Source organism: Vipera ursinii (genome assembly GCF_947247035.1).
Source record: "Vipera ursinii genome assembly, chromosome: 1".
Classification (NCBI taxonomy): Eukaryota; Metazoa; Chordata; class Lepidosauria; order Squamata; family Viperidae; genus Vipera; species Vipera ursinii.
The window spans coordinates 288403365-288421024 of NC_139512.1; the positions used below are offsets into that span (position 1 = coordinate 288403365).

Genomic DNA, 17660 nt, shown 5'->3' on the forward strand with positions numbered 1-17660 from the left:
GCAGGAAAAATCAAATGCACAGGTATAGTATAGGTGGTACCTTGCTCAATAGTTAGTAACTGTGAGAGAGATCTCGGAGTCCGAGTAGACAATCACTTCAATATGAGCCAGCAGTGTGCTGCAGCTGCCAAAAAAGACAACACAGTGCTAAGCTGCATTAACAGAGGGATAGAATCAAGATCACGTGAAGTACTAATACCACTTTACAATGCCTTGGTAAGGCCACACCTGGAATACTGCATCCAGTTTTGGTCACCACAATGTAAAAAGATTGAGACTCTAGAAAGGGTACAGAGAAGAGCAACAAAGATGATTGGGGGACTGGAGGCTAAAACATATAGGGAACGGTTGCTGGAATTGGGTATGTGTAGTTTAATGAAGAGAAGGGTGAGGGGTGACATGATAGCAATGTTCCAATATCTCAGGGACTGCCACAAAGAAGAGGGAGTCAAGCTATTCTCCAAAGCACCTGAAAGCAGGACAAGAAGCAATGGATGGAAACTAGTCAAGGAGAGAAGCAACCTAGAACTAAGGAGAAACTTCGTGACAGTTAGAACAATTAACCAGTAGAACAACCTGCCTACAGAAGTGGTGAATGCTCCAACACTGGAGGTTTTTAAGAAGAGACTGGACAGCCATTTGCCTGAAATGGTATAGGGTTTCCTGCCTGAGCAGGGGGTTGGACTAGATGACCTCCAAGGTCCCTTCCAACTACTTCTTCTTCTTCTTCTTCTTCTTATTATTATTATTATTATTATTATTATTATTATTATTATCCTCTTCCTCAAAGCAAAGAGGCAATGCATTTACCTCAACAAAACACTCCATCTTTCAAGCTTCCGCACTGCTGGAAACATTGGAAGCCATCTCCTCACAAACCTCTCTAGCAGTACAGTCAAAAGGCTGTGAAGAGTCTTCTTGCAGCCATCTCCACAAATATGTGCCTGTGGCTTTTATTTCAGGAGGAGGAAGAGAAGTGACTCCTAATCAGCCAGTCAGCTACACACACAACTGCTGAAGGAGATTTCCAAGTAGGGGCTGTGCCTGTGCAAAAGCCTCTTCCAGCTTTAGGAAGTGCCAGCAGATATTGGAGGGGCTGTGAAGCACAGAGAAGCAAAGCCACATGGCTGCTTCACTTTGTTCTTAGGAGCCATGGGGCGCCATTACATCTCACAGCGACTTTGAGTGGGTGCTTCATTTGAATCTTCATCAGACCAAAGCACCTCTTCAAAGAATTCTGCAGCTCTTTTGGATATTCTCACAGTAAGAGGCTTTTTTAAACAACACACAACAAAACTCTAAAATCTGGGCATATGACAAAATTGCCTCACCAGCAAGGCGTGCTCTCTAAGAGTAAAGGAAGAGGACCCACCAAGAAATGAAACTTGTAACCTTACTTAATGTAACATCTATATCCCTGAACCCCTTATATTCTGTAATAAATTAGTCGCTCCCACGATCAATTTCAGGCCCTTCTTCACTCTTTGTTTTTTAAAAACCCGCACAACAGAAGATGGAATAATAAATGCTGTATTCTGCAGTAATGAATCAAATAATTCTGCTTTACCTTGCAGAATGCACCAAATTCACAGTCCCTTTGGCAATGATCCTGTTTTCTTACAAAAAAGACAAAAGAGTGACCATCCACAGTGCTTTATAGCTCCAGTTCTAGAAGGGCTACAAATTAGCATTAAAAAAATGAATTTGGGTATAATGGCTACTGGATGGATCATGTGTTCCTTCCCCTTGAGAATACTTATAATGGGAAATAGACTTCATTTCCTTCCTGGATTCATAGCAAAATTAGCACTTGCTTCGAATAAACGAGCAGAACAGAAGGGAATTTTAATTAAAATGATAAAGGTAGGAGTAGAGAAACGATGGAAGGAATTATTTTCTGGTGCATTGGCCTATTGAATAAATTCCTATATTTTTTTAAAAAAAATACATTTTTCAACTTGGTTTTTTTTACAAAGCAGGTCTGCCTGGCAACCGCTGAAAACAAGTTTTTCCTCTTCCAAATCTTGGTAATCATGAAATTACCAATCAGTTTGGAAAGTAAAGAACATGTTCACAGAGAAGAGAAGGAATAGTATGTAGCCAAAGTAGAATGGAGAGTGGATGGAAGGCATCTTTGATAGCTTTCTTTATACTTGTGAGCAGCAGTTGTAGTCAAAACACACTCCTTACCTAGACAGTAGTCAGCATCCAGAAATAACAACGAATTAAAACAACCCCTAAATTATGTACAGTTTGTGTTCAGAGGGTTCATTTTGCTCTAAGCTATGTCCAGTATTCCACCCATTCCCAACAGATAGCTGAAAATGTGTCTTGCTTGAGCACTGGGTATGTTCGCTTTTAAGAGAATAAGCCTAAAGGAATCCAGATGGAATGTCCTATATGTGCCTTATTAAAACACTGATATTTTCTTGATTAAGTTATCTCTGTAAAGAGGTTTTTGCAAATATGTGTGAGAGAAGCTTGGGTAAATATATGTGAACTCTGGCTTCAGCTTACAGACACATTTTAAAGTCAATCAAATGAGTTGATAGGAAAAGGTGACCTCCACTGAAAAGGAGAGCTTGGGTGATTATTATTAGAATTATTTGCTATTAGTTTCTGTTAAGGCTGGACTACCTAGTAATTTAGGGAGAAACTACTTTCACTCCTAGTCAAATTCTGAATTCTTTTATTTCTCAGCTTATTTAATTATTATTTAATTAGGTTGGGGATTGGGAATCCCTCTAATGGTGTTTCAGTTACAGGGATTCTCCCAAAGATACCTTTGCAAATGCAATAAATACTGTGCATACTGTACAATTATTGCAGTTCGCATCCCACCAGGCTCAAGGTTGACTCAGCCTTCCATCCTTCCGAGGTAGATAAAATGAGGACCCAGATTGTTGGGGGCAATAAGCTGACTTTGTAATAATGCCACTGGGGGGGGGGGGCGAAAGCCCTAATAAGCAGGCATATACATAGAATGAAGGCTATTGCTAAGCACATTTGATTTGTGCTTAGATTGTAAGCCGCCCTGAGTCTTCGGAGAAGGGCGGGATATAAATGGGATTAAAATAAAAATAAAATAAATAAAACAATGTTATGATAGAAATTGTCCTGGAATATATAAATAGAACTTTCACAGAAATTTGTACTTTTCATCATTACAATGAATTTTATGGACTGCTCCCTCATAAACTTCATATCAATCCAAACAGATTATAGTCATAAGACCAAAGAGCCTGTTTTTCTATAGTGGACAACTACATTTCAGTGAAAAGCCCATAAGCATAATGTGAACTCAATAGAACTTCAGGGCCAAGAAAAACATACTTGGAAACTCACCCTATCAGATCCCCTCTTAATATGGCATCTCACAAATACTTCCTTTGCAGATCTGGGAGAATCTGCAGCTAGAGTAGGGGGTGGGGTTAAGAGACTGGCTAGCTTGGGATCTCCGCAGGGGAGGAAGTGGCTGAGACCTGACTCCCCCACCCCAAAATCCTTGGAGCCTGGTTCCCAAGAGAGCATAGCTAGTCTGATGAGATTCTTGTAACAAGGCAAGTAGCAGTAAAGAAACTTCGCTCATAAGCTCACGGTGTCGTTCTGGTTCCTTGTTCCTAACAGCAGATGAAAATGTACAAAGCCTGCTTGGTGACTATTTGAGACAAGGAGGAAACATTTATTCTTTCTGCCCCTTAAAAAATTACCATCTATCATTGGGGAATAAATATATAATATAGTAAAAGGAAGGACAGAATTATGAATTAATTGATTTTGTAAAACACACAAACACTCACAGACATATATAGTTAAGAAGTACAAAACAAGTATTTATCTGACAGAAGTGCAGTATGTATGTAGCTCAGGATGAACTATAGAGTTTTTGGTGCTCTCTGAACTTGTTTGCTTGTAGATGTTTCATTACCCAATGATAACTTTGAAAGATGTCATATTAAGAGGGAATCTGGTATCACATAAGGTAAATTTCTAAGTATGATTTTCTTGGCTCTGAAGTTCTCTTGAGTTCACATTATGCTTGTGGGCTTTTCATGTACATGTAGTTGACCACTGTATGCTAAACACGTGGGTCTGTGAATGCCTTACACTATACAAAATCAACTGTGGGAACTGTGGAAAATAGTGCTGGAAGCCAACTCAAGACAGCTTGCACAAGTTACCATCAAATACAGCGATGCACTGTTCCAACTGCTGATCTATAGAAGCAGGAATCTACTACACTATTTATTTATTTATTTAATTAATTTATATACCGCCCTTCTCCCGAAGGACTCAGGGCAGTGTACAGGGCAATGCAATAAAATACAATATACAAAAATTAAAAAATATTAAATACTACAGCCCTATTCAATAAATTAATACAAAACTATAAAATAAAATAGACAGGACTCAAGGTGCAGACTATGAAGAGAGACCTCAGAGACACTCCAATACATAGTGTAAGGATGTAAGATGCAGGCAGGAACAGCATGTACCAAACAGCACAAAAAGCAGGCTTTGTGTACAGAACTATCTGCACAACACATAGGCTAGATGCTCCCAAGTCTAAATGGGAGATACTACAGAAGCTCATGAAAAATAACAGAGATAAGATCCTCCAGGACTTCCAGATTCAGACAGACAGGTAAGTACTGGCCAATCAACCGGACATCAGGAAGAAAAATATGAGAAAATGGAGAAATGGCCAGGGCCTAAAGAAGAACTAGAGAGGATGTAGAAAGTAAAAGCTAAAGTGGTCCCAATGGTGGTAGAGAATTCAGGTCTCTGACTCCTAAGTTGGGAAATGGCTCCAATAGATCTCAGAAAAATATCTGTCCAGAAGAGGGCAGTGCTAAGATACTGTGCAGAACTCTCAAACTCTGGTAAAGGACCCAAGACTGAGAAAAGACACATACCACCCATAAGGGTGAGAAGGGAATTATATAGTCAAAAGGTATGAAACAAGTATTTCTCCAGTGGAAGAAAATAGATATAACTCAAGGTTGAGCTATGAAGTTTTTGAGGCTCTCCGAGTTTGATTGTTTGCTTGCAGATGTTTCATTATCCAAGAGTAACTTCAGTGCACTTAGGAAAGAGCGCACTGATGTTATCTAGTTGGGTAATAAAACATCTGCATGCAAATGATCAAGCTCAGAGAGCACTACAAGTATTTCTGACGTTTCATATATTAGGACCTTAGAAAAGGGCGTGTGTAGGGCCACATTTACTGTTTTCCAGAATTTCATATTACATGCAGCAACCAAGAAGCAGACAGGGAGGACAGTCAAGCATCATAACTTGACTATGGATGGTTGAGAAAGAGGGTTAGCTCTCATTTGTATGCCCCCAACCGTTTGACATCCAAATGCCAGATGCTAACAATCTGCTTCCACAGAAGAAGCTTTCTTTTGTTTTTCTCTTTCTTTCTTCATGTAGACTTTTCTCATCTAATCTTCACATACAATGGTCACATGTAACACCCAAGAGCAATCGACTGGCCCTCCAATCTCCCAGTTTTCAGAGAGGCAACTATATGGGGACAAAGTTGATTTCTAACAGGAGGTTTGTTTTGTAACAAACACAGCTGTTAAAAACAGTACTTGCAAGACTTGGGCTCCTGAACTTTATGAGAATGAGGTCAATACTAAATGTGTATGGAGAGCCAGATCATGGTTGTCAGAAAGGTGCTTTTTCAAGAGGTAACTGGACTTTCTGAGTTTTCCTTGAAGATATTTTCACTTCTTATTCAAGAAGCTTCTTCCGTTCTGTCAGCCATGAATCCAAGATGATCCTGTCATGGATCTGCAGTCCCAAGAATGACAATGTCAGAGCTGATTGCAAACCTCTGTACACAGACAGGAACTCTTATCTTGCTGTGATTAAGTTTCACACATCCAGCCTGTAAAAGTCTCCAAAAATTGGTTCAAAAAATTGATGGCATTGTTTTGCCATTGCCGGCAATGGCATGAATGCGGCTTCCACAGGACGCGTCCAGCCCATGGGCCAGAAGTTTGACACCCCTGATATAGGACAACCTACCATGGTCAACTTGCCGAGGGACAAGAGTTACACTGATATCAAAGAAATGATAGACTGGAATCACCAAAGAAACGGTGCAAAAGGAGGGGTAAAATGACATGTGAATGACAAAAAATAACTAAATAACTAAATTGTTGAATTGTCCTGTGCCAAATTGACCATGGCAAGTTGTCCCATTCCATGATCCTGTGTACATTACAGTATTGTTATTTTTTTAAAAAAAATGTGAAGTACAATGACTGAGTACCAGTCTGGAGTACAGGTAGTTCTTGATTTATAACCATTCGTTTGGCAACTGTTCAAATTTACAACAGGACTAAAAAAATACTATTTATGATCAGTCCTCGCACAGTCACAGCATCCCCACATTCATGTGATCAAACTTCAGGCACTTGGCAACTGGTATGTATTTATGGTTGCACCATAAATGGTTGCACCATCCCAGGGTCATGTGATCACTATTTTCAACCTCCACCGCCAGCTTCTCACAAGCAAAGACAGTGGGGGAAGCCAGATTTGCTTACTGACAATTATTCACTTAACAACTGCAGTGATTCACTTAACAACCATCTCAAAAAGGTCATAAAGATGGGTGTGACTCACTTAACAACCACCTTGCTTAGCAATGGAAATTCTGGCAGATATTCTGAAATCAGGCTTGATCCTGATGACTGCATTAATAAAGCCAAGTAGTTTTCTTGGCAACAATTTGACTATGGTTTGCCCACTGCTTTATTCCAGAATGATGTTTTGATATTGTTGGTTTGTCTTGTTTATTTCCCAGTCTAGTCTACAGTTGTAGAATTTCCGTTGAAGTATTAATCAGTCCTAACCCTGCTAAACTCCTAAATCCAACAAGTCAGCAGGTGCTGCCATCCACAACGCTAGCTAAGAAGTTGTATTAAGATGTGACCCAAAGATAATCAGCTCTATAAAAGTCAGCAGGAAAGGAAAGGTTATTTCATTGTCAAAAATAACATACAGTATGAAGAAATGAAATAGGATAAGAAACAAAATTCAAAGAAGATTTTCTCTCCATTAGTGACTCTTAACCAGCTTATTTATTTAATTAATTTAGAGTTTGCCTGGCTCAAAAATTATTCTGGGCAGCTTACAACTAAGAATATATATGTGAAGCATATGACAGATACAACTAAAGTGGAAGAGCAAAGTATTCAAAACAAGTCCAATCAACTCAAAACAGGCAAATGAACAAGAGGAGGGTTCACAACCAATCACCCTGTTTGAACTCTGGGAGAGTAACCAAATCTTCACTACTTTCTTTAAACATAAGGGTAGGAGCTACACCAATGGCAGGATCATTCCCAAAGACAAGAATTGCAATTCCTGGGTCTTATAAGAGGACTTTTTTTTTCATTAACAGCCATTTGCGTACTTAGCCTAAAAGTTTGCGGAACCTGTAGCTTTCCAAATATTTGATGATTTATTTTATTTTTTATTTTATTTTAATTCCATTTATATCCCGCCCTTCTCCGAAGACTCAGGGCGGCTTACAAGCTTAGCATGATGATATATTGATATCATCATATATATATTGATGTACTGTGTTTCTACAATAAACTCTCTGGTTTACAAGTGACAACTAAAATATTTTTAATGTATATAATAAAAATATCTTCAGTAAAAAAGCTAATTAAAATAGAAACTAAAAAATCACATCAGCAGAAAATATTAACTATCACAGGAATAAAATAAATGATGGCAAACTTAGTTATCAAATGCTCTCTGTTATTTTCAGGGGTGATGTTAGAGAAAGTGGCAATCTTATTTATACGATATTGCATAAAATCAGGGCCATGATTAAGACTTTGCACTTCCTACCCTTGCTCTCTGCAAATCACAGAAGTGGAAAAGCAGCCTTTCCCAGAATGTTTGTATAGGATGGGTTGATTCACCTTGAAGATGCTTCTGAAAGTGCCTAGGCTATTTAGGGCTTTATAGGACAAAATCAGTGAACTTCATTGGTAGTCAGTGCAGTGTCCACAACATTGGTATTACATGTTCCTATAACCAGCATATCCCAATGTATAGGCTGCTGCACTTTGACCAATTGTAGTATTTGAGTAGTCTTCAAAGGTAGTTCCATGGAAAGCTTATTGCATTAGTTTAAATGTCACTGATGCAAGAACTTCTTATTCCAGTTGTTGCTGAGTATTTCAGAAAGCTCTGCTATGGCCAATGGGAAGGGATACTGGAAATTGTAGTTAAGCAAATCTGAAAAATCCAGATTCTAACTGGACTTAAATTTATAATTCCCTTTGTTGGCTCTCTTCATTGTTTTAAGTCACTGAAATAAATGCACCAATTGTTATTTGATAGAAAAGCAATCTAATTTTCTATAAGAATAAGTAATGTTCCCAATACAGGAACAAATCCAAACAACATAATACCATCTGCTACATATTAAATTTCAGTCCTCAAGCAAACCCAGAAATTTTGCTAAAACACTAGTGGTTTCTTTTTGATAGTTTGATATCATTAACTATTCTTTCCTGTTATTACTACATATATTGCCTTCCTACCATCAGAACAAATTTCAAGGTAATTCTATTATATTCTTCACAGCTTATTAAATCAGCTGCTCTAAGCTAAAGATCTTTGCTTATTCAATTTCTCAAGTATTTACTCCCATTCATCTTGGCACATGAACAGTGTGCCATCCTGTGCTATGTTTTTAAATCTGAGAAGCAGTAATCTGACCTCTGACTTTGTTCTTTAAAAGTACTCTTATACACTGCATGATTTGGCAATCAGCAATACACCCAAGTTTTCAGAAAATTCTCTTTCAATTAGACAAGTTGCCAGTTTTAGAAATGCAACTGAATTATAAGGTTCTCCATACATTCCCAAGATTATGGCTACTTACACCAGTTACTTTTGTTTTTGAGACTCATTGTTTATTACTTTCTGTCCTTAAATATTAACCCGTCATTAGTTCCAAGAATTAAATAAAGTTCCTGGAAAGCAACAATAAAACCAGGATAATTTCACAGGACTGAATAAAATGACATGTTACAAATTTCAAACATAATTTCCCAACCTTTGTGAAATCTGGCACAATTATAAAGGGCTGGCTATAAATGTCCATATGATGAAGACTGAACAACCAACAACATGAAACTGTAAACTTCCCAATACTGCTGGGCAGTATCCACAAAAGTACAATGTACGTTTATCAGTTTTCTCTTGTGTTTAGTTTGACTTCCAATGTTCCTTTAATTCAGTCATAGTAAACATACTGCTGAACTCCCTTGAAATAATACATTTTACTTGTAAAGAAATGATGGCTAGGTCCAGGACAGTGTTATTTTCCAATGAGACTTCAAAACTTCAAATGTCATATTATTAAAAGAAACAAACTTGATTTATAAATGTTGGATTTAGATTGCCTATAATAACCTCTTCAGCTGAAGTCCTCAAATTTTTCATGAATTTATCTTAGGCCAGGGTTCTCCAAAGTGATCAATATTAACTCTCAAGGGTCAATAGGACTACCCAAGGGGTCAACAGAAATATTCTTTCTTTCTTTCTTTCTTTCTTTCTTTCGTTCTCTTTCTTTCTTTCTCTTTCTTTCTTTCTTTCTCTTTCTCTTTCTTTCTTTCTTTCTTTCTTTTCTTTTATTTATTTATTTAATTTGTATACCGCCCTTCTCTCAAGAGACTCAGGGCGGTGAACAGGGCAATACATAAAAATTAGATACAAAAATTAAAATTATTAAAACATGATTAAACAATGCCCATAAATAATACAAATTTAAAATTGAAGTCATTTATAAAAATCCCACCCCGTCCCATCAGGCCAGGCCAGCTTGTTTAAAGAGATGGGTTTTAAGATCGCGCCGGAAGGAGCGGAGATCGGGCGCCATCCGGAGCTCAACCGGAAGATGGTTCCATAAATCCGGTGCACCCACAGAGAACGCTCTCCCCCTGGGGGCCACCAGTCGGCATTCTTTGACCGGTGGCACCCTGAGGAGGCCCTCTCTGTGGGAGCGTACTGGGCGGAGGGAAGTTGACGCCGGCTGCAGGTGCTCCCCAAGGTATTCTGGACCCATGCCATGGAGGGCTTTGTAGGTCATTACCAACACCTTGAACCTCACCCGGAAGACAACTGGCAACCAATGCAGCTCGCGGAGCAAAGGTGTGACATGGGAGTATCGGGAAACTCCCAGAACAACTCTCGCGGCTTTCTCTTTCTTTCTTTCTTTCTCTTTCCTATCTATCTATCTATCTATCTATCTATCTATCTATCTATCTATCTATCTATCGACAATGTTACACTAGTCAGGAGTCTACAATGCTAACACAGAGTAGTTATTTGGCTGCCTAAGACTGCTAGCCATTCAGTTCCCGCTTGACTGAACCTGAATATACTGGATATAAATAGTCTGAACCTGGAAGTGTAGTGATTTACAACTAAAACTCATTCTCCAATCAAATATCAAAGCCCTTGTTGTCACTCATCAGAAGCATCCTTCCCATTAATGATAAATGTATGTTAAATCTTATATGTTTCATATTTAAAATATGTTTTATGGTTATTATTCATAGTGCTATTAAAATTACATTTATTAATTATATTCAGACAGTATAATTTTGGATACCAATGAACAATCTGAAATTTCATAAAGAGGTTGATGAGCTGAAGAGTTTGGGGACCCCTGTCTTAGGCTAACTCTCTTAATTGTGCCATTATTCAATCTACTAGTTTGATCAAAAGAGAAAAATGGAGAATTTTCAGCTCCTGAGTCTTTCATTACAGTCCTATCTATACTGGATATTCAGTATAATTCAGGTTGTGCAGAAATATGCCTAAGATTACTCTGGAAAAGTAACATTTCAATATCACTTTTGATTTTAAAAAAATACTAAAAATTTGTTGGGCTCAAACTGAAATGGCCTATAAGCTCTGCAAATAAATATATAAATTTGACTCAAGAGCTCTGACATCTATATGGCATGGTTCCTCCTCTTTCAAAAAACACAGTGGCTGTGCGACTACAAAGAATTTAACTGAAAAAGCATGTGTGGAACTGAATTTAGAGGCATCATGGGTGTTTTGGTAACACCATTCCAGCCTCTATATAACCAGGCAAAAGTTTACAGGGTTTGTTTAGAGTTGAGTTAATCATAGTTTTCCAACAAGGAAAAATAAGAATACACAGGTTTAGAAAAATATTTAAATTGAAGCATAAGGAAAACAATATGGATAGAGATTTTATTTTGCCACAGTAACAACCCTACACATGGTATCTCAGTAAATTACAAAATAATAAATACCAGACCAAATTTGGAGAATGGTTAAGATGCTGGCCTAGAAACCAGGAGACTGTGAGTTCTAGGTTTCTCTTAGGCATGAAAGCTGCTGGGTAACTTTGCGCCAGTCATTCTCTCAGCCCAACCCACCTCAGAGGTTTGTCATTGTGGGGAAAATGGGAGGAGGCAGAGGTATTAGGTATGTTCACTGCCTTGAGTTATATATTAAAAAGATGGGATAAAAAACCCAAACATGAAGGGAAGCATATGAATCAGCTTGCTCAATACATAAGCTTAAAGGTTCCCCTGTCAAAAGATATAGTGATATCCAATAAAATGATCCACAGATGGTAGCCACCAATTACTTATATAATTGTTGTTGACTTCCTACAATAGGTGTATCTGTGCTGAAGTAAAGACAGCCATCCTGAATGTTTGAAGCCACAAGGCAGACAGATTCACAGGATTTGTCTTGAGTTTCCTGCGGATCTGCTAACTAAAGCAATAAGGAGCCACTGAAAATCTCCCTGGTGTATTTAAGTATTTTTATTACTACTGCCTGTGTGCCCCCACGTATAAGACATAGAAAAGGAGGAAACTAGAGGCTTCCTTTTACTAAGGAGCTTCACATCTTTCTGTTAACTGCAGTTTATCAGATGTGCAGCTAAAACTTTCCAGGTTATTTATTATAAGAGGGGTTTTCTCCAGGGAAAAGACAGAATTGTCCGATACTGATAAAATTGAAGACTGAGAACCCACTCTTCATCAGAGAACCCACTCCTTCCTTCATCAAAGGGATCTTAAGGAAACCCAGTCAAGATTTGCATATTTTCTCATTACACAATTCTCTGAATAAATTTAGCAATTATATAAAGCAGAGTTAGCAATTTCCAAAGTGACAGCTGAATTGATCTGTTGGAACACAAAAGCACTCCACTGGATAGTTTATGTTGTCCTGTCAGGATCATTCCTTTTCCTTCTTGAAGGTCCTTCATCCCTAAGGAACAGATTTTGAGCGGAGGAAATAAGTACAAGAACTGCAGGAGGAGACATTTGTAAAGGAAAGATTCATCCCTTTCTCTCAGATTATTTCCTCTCCTCAACAAAACTTGTCTTCTGCAGGACTCTCCCACCCAAAGGAAACAGATTCAACTTCTATGGTATCACAAAACTTTTTACTATTGTTTTATAAGTTGTTTGTTCTAATTTTTCTAAGTTATTTTCTCTTTATTTTTTTAAGTTTTAAAAAAATAAAAATCTGTTGCTAATGCAAGTTTCTGACATCATTGATAGATGGACAGACTATAATTTAAATAACTATTTTGAGAAGATATAAAGAGCAACGACACTGTTAACATAATTGCTATATGCTAAATATTTAGCATTAGCATTTAACAAGACTTCTTCCAGTGCTTCCCTGAATAACCAGCTCTCCTTAGGAAGCTGACTCTTGAAAACATCAGCCAAGGCTCTTTACTCACCTCCAGTTTTAAGTCAAGACTCTCACATTGTTTTCCGAAGTATATCCAAGAGCTTCCAAAATGTTACATTACAAATATCCTACCAGTCCAATGCTAAATAAAATCATTTATCTAAGTAATGTTTTCTAGTTATAAGTGTAGTTGTAACAAATATGTCCCATGTTCCCCCAGATAGCTTTGGGAACAAGCAATGTATTCAAAAGACTTACATTAGAACTTTTGCATCTCTATTCCAAAGGCAGTCCTACTGAGTCGAAAGCAATTCACCTTCTGAATTATTTATTAAAAATGCCTTTGTTTTTAAACTTATTGAATTTGACTCCAACTACTTGAGTTGGAGATTCATATATGACAAATCAGCAAATCTTACAGTCAAAGAATTAAGCATATTAAGAGCCAGCTTTGCAGCTCTTTAGCAAAAAGCAAATATAAGTTCAAAGGACAAAATATATATGCTCCCAGCTGCAGTATCTTTCATTACACCTGAAAATGCTTGGGCTCAGGAGTAAATTTCAACTTCCAGCCCACAAGTTTAAGGTCTATGGATTGGGTTGACCCATTTCCTTATCAGCCTTCATTCAAAAGTGCTTTCTTTGTTTCTACTTTCAAGTTTATAATAAACAGATAACAAAAGGAGAAAGGCTAGAAAAAATATACCCACAGAGGTTAAAGAAAACTACATTTGCTTGGTTTCAGTCCGCGCAAAGCATACCAGAACAATGATTTCAACAATATTTGTTTCCTTACCTTATTCAACATGTTAATAAAGAAAATAAACCCTTGCAAGGAAACACAGTGCCTGCATTGTATTTGTGCTGGTGGGAAGTCAAGAACCCGAACGGATGTTAGATTTCATAGTGAATTAGCATGCAGCAGCAGCAGCAGCACTGTGGTCTGATATGCAAAGTGCTAATTAAGGCCCAGAGTGGACCATGCACCTGTTGCTATTTGATTCAGAAGGCATTGTTTGGATTCCTGTAGATTTACATCAAAAACCATTTACTACAGTGATTGGGACTGGCTGGAACTCAGGTTCAACTTACAGTATTCAAGAGGCTTTCAATGTGAGTGCTTGTCCACATTCCCATCCTTCTCTCCCTCCTCCCTCTTTTCTCCTTTAAGAATTTTGCTTTCTTGAAAATAAAGTCAGGCTACTAATTTTATCCTCCCAAAATCTCCCGAAGAAAGCTATGTAACTTACTTGCACACTCCTGCACTGAAATTAAAAAGTGTCTCCAGGTTTCTTCTGTACGTCGGCTTCCTAAATTTTTATATGAAATTTAAAAACTATAGATCTCCAAATGTGTAGGTTCAATTTAAAAGGAAAACTTTCCTCCCCTAGCAAGGATGAATTTCTATCCCTGTAACACTCCTGGTCAAAATAAAGTCACATTCCACGTTTCAAAAGGATATGGTTATAAACTGGTGTATGTACTTAATCTTTTTTTTCCCCTCTGGGTTTTTTTTTTTTAAAAATCCCGATTTAGAATTAATTACGCTAAACCAGGCCTATCCGAAATCATTTAATCCTTAAACCGGGTTTATCCCAAAGTTCAGAAGAAGAAGAAAAAAAAGTGAAATACGGCATTTATAAAAGCTTTAGCACCAAGTTTTACACACGCAGCAAACAAGAATGGTCTTCCGCTGCGGAGCACACTCCGATCCACCCCTTGCTTCCAACAAACCAGGATGTAACGATGTGGTTACTTAGAACGTACACGCATCTGCCTGGTAATTAATTATCTAGAACCCGTAATTTTGATTTGAGAAACGTAAAAGCCTTGAAGGGCAGGGCAGTTTATGAGCAGAAAGCGGACTAGGATACTACGCTATCTATTAAAAAGAAAAATACAGGAGGGGGGGGAAAGGCGAGAAAGAAAAAAAAAATACCGCTTCTGACCCTTCCTTTCATTGGGGGGGGGAGTAAGAGAGAGAGATTCCGACGCTTTCGAGAATGTGCCCACGCGCGTCTCACGCCTGCCCCAAAGAAAGGAAAACGGCCCGCGTCCGCCGGCGTCTTGTTTGCCCGGCTTCCCCTCCAGCCCCTAAAGGCACCGCCGACACCTCCAGCCCTTCGGACGGCACGGCTTCTTTACCTGTCAGCTGCCGAGGCGGCCGCCGGCCCTGGCCTTCTCTTCGGAGCGGGAGGGGGGGGGGGAGTCGAGGGAGCTGCTCGCTGGGTTCCTTCCAACGCCGCGACGTGCCTTTTTTTTTTTTTTTTGCCTTCAGGAGGACGGCGGTGCCACGCTTCGCAGCCAAAGCGGAGAGCCGTGTGTGGAAAAGGGGCTGCTGCTGCTGCTGCTGGCGGGAAGGCGCGAGGGAGGCTTTTTTGCTCTGACTCCTCTGGGTCACCCACCGCATGGGGATATTACCGAAGGCTAGGCTTTCTATTGGCTCCGGTCACCAAACAAATCACACTCGCCTCCCCTTTCGAGCCGCTCGGCGCTCCTCTCAAGTCCCTCCCGCCGCTGCTTTCTGCTCAAGGGGGTTGTTTCTCCTCCAAGGCTTGCAAACGCTGCAGCCGCCCTCCAGCCGAGGCGCGCGCTGCTTTTTTTTTTATTATTATTTTTGGTCCTGGGTCCGGACTCTCTTTTCTGCGGATTTGCAGGCTGGGCTGCAAGGTTGGGTTTTTATTCACCTGCAACCTTAGGAGTGTCTTCCAACCGTTGGATCCGCGAGGCTCGCCTCGAAAACCAGTAGGGCCCCCTCCCCAAATCATTTCCGTCGTCGTCCTTATCCTCAAACCGCGGGCCGTTGAAGAGAAATAGATACCTGGATTTAACTAAAGCCAAAGGTTTGCCCGAAAGCTTTATATATATATATATATATATATATATATATATATATATATATATATATATATATATATATATATATATATATATATATATATATATATATATATATATATATATATATATATATATATACGGTACATATATATATACATATATATATATATACATATATATATACATACATATATATATATATATACATATATATATATATATATATATATACATATATATATATACATACATATATATATATATATGAATTCAGGAAGGGGTGCGGAGACTGTAAGCTGGCTCTTGTCTGTGGTCTGCGAAAACTTCTGTAGGTATCGGGGGTGGATGGTGGTGGAAATCATTTCGGAATTTACTGCATCAGAATTAACAAGGTGATATAATAGTGTGATATGGCAGGACGTCGCAACTTACTTTAGGATCCCGAAGTCTGAAAGCCCCAGAGGAAAATGTCAAGAGCTGATACCGGTACAAGTTTCCTGGCGGCCTTTTCAATTGTTCCTCTACATAGAGCTTAGGCATTTGCAATAGAATGCATTGTTCTATATATGTGACTAGGAGTGTGTGAGAGAGTTTTGGGGAGCATCGATCAGAGAAGCAAGATTGATTCAATTTTAGAAGGATGCAGATAAATCAATGTATTTTTTGAGTGGCCAACAAAAGAAAAGAAACTCCGTTTAATATGTCTAATTCAGTCTAGGAAAGTGCAGGTTAATGAAAATGAAAACGTGCTTTTATATCATTAATTTGAAAATACTGTTGAATATATAACTTGCAGCATGTTTTCCAGAAACATGCTAAACAGAGGTTTTAAAACTATTTCAGTCTGAGGAAACACACAGAACCCTTGGATTCCGTAAAACGTAACCCTGATAGAGATATGTCAGCAACCCGATTTGCTGACCTGAGTTACATATAATACTAAGCTATAATGGCACTGTTTGTACATTCTCATAATATGTAGTGTGATGGCCAAATTAATTTGTTAGCATTCAGTATTATATTAACAAACTACGATAGCAAAAAAATCCTGGCTTAGTGTTACTTTGCTTAATATTTTATCAGTTACATGTCCAAGCACATTCACTTTGATGTGTAGCAGGTAATAATAACATCTTGTCAACCTTGTCTGTGCTTAGAGGTTAAGCAAAGTACAGGTAGTCCTTCATTTAACAGCCACAATTGAGCCCAAAATTTCTGTTGCTAAGTGAAACATTTGTTAAGTGAGGTTTGCTCCATTTTACAACCTTCCTTGATACAGTTGTTAAGTGAATCACTGCAATTAAGTTAGTAACACGGTTGTTAGATGAATCTGGCTTCCCCACTGGTTTTGCTTGTCAGAAAGTTGTGAAAAGTGATCACATGACCCTGGGACACTATAATCGTTATAAATGCAGGCCATTGCCAAGAGTCTGAATTCTGATCATGTGATCATGGGGATGTTGCATTGGTCATAAGAGTTCTGTGCTGTTGTAACTTCAAATGTTCACTAAACAAACTCTTGTAAGTCAAGGACTACCTGTAGTAAGGTATGGCCAAAATCAGAATTCCCAATTCAGGGAATTCCAAGGCTAGACCGGCAGATGGAGTGAAGTAGTAGCAACCACTTCTCCACTGTAGCTTTCTTTACAATATGGGCATCCAAGAAGTCACCCACAATGAAGCTCAACTCAAAATAAACTTCATTGTTCCATTTCAAGAGGCCCTGGGTGTGTAGAAATAATTGATAGTTTTCAGGTGCTATGAGATTGTCTGCCTCAGTATGGTGGCTGCTTAATTATCTAAGTAGACTTCTTAGTGTGAGCAGTTTTTAGGAGTCAAGAGTGCCCACTTACTGAGGTCTGCACTCTGCTGAAAACACTGTACAGGCATGTGAGTGACCCCAACAAACCAGGGGTGAATGGAGAGGAGGAAAAGGCTGTTATGGCAAAAACCAAGGCAGGTGAAGATTCTCAGTCTCTCCCCTCCCACTTCTAGTCAGTTATGTTTAGAACTGCCACTCAAATAATTCTCACAATGGCTGAAGGTTGTGTAAGCTACATTTTGGACTTAAAATA

General features: G+C 38.7%; 1 protein-coding gene across 2 annotated transcripts in view; it reads right to left on the minus strand.

The window, feature by feature from the left end:
- Positions 1 to 15097, minus strand: part of GREM2 (gremlin 2, DAN family BMP antagonist) — a 31876-nt gene extending 16779 nt beyond the window's left edge. For both annotated transcript variants that reach the window (XM_083348274.1, XM_083348273.1), the window contains exon 1: positions 14890 to 15097. The gene's annotated coding sequence lies outside the window, so the exon portion shown is untranslated. The remainder of the gene's footprint in view (positions 1 to 14889) is intronic.
- Between the last annotated feature and the right edge of the window lie 2563 nt (positions 15098 to 17660).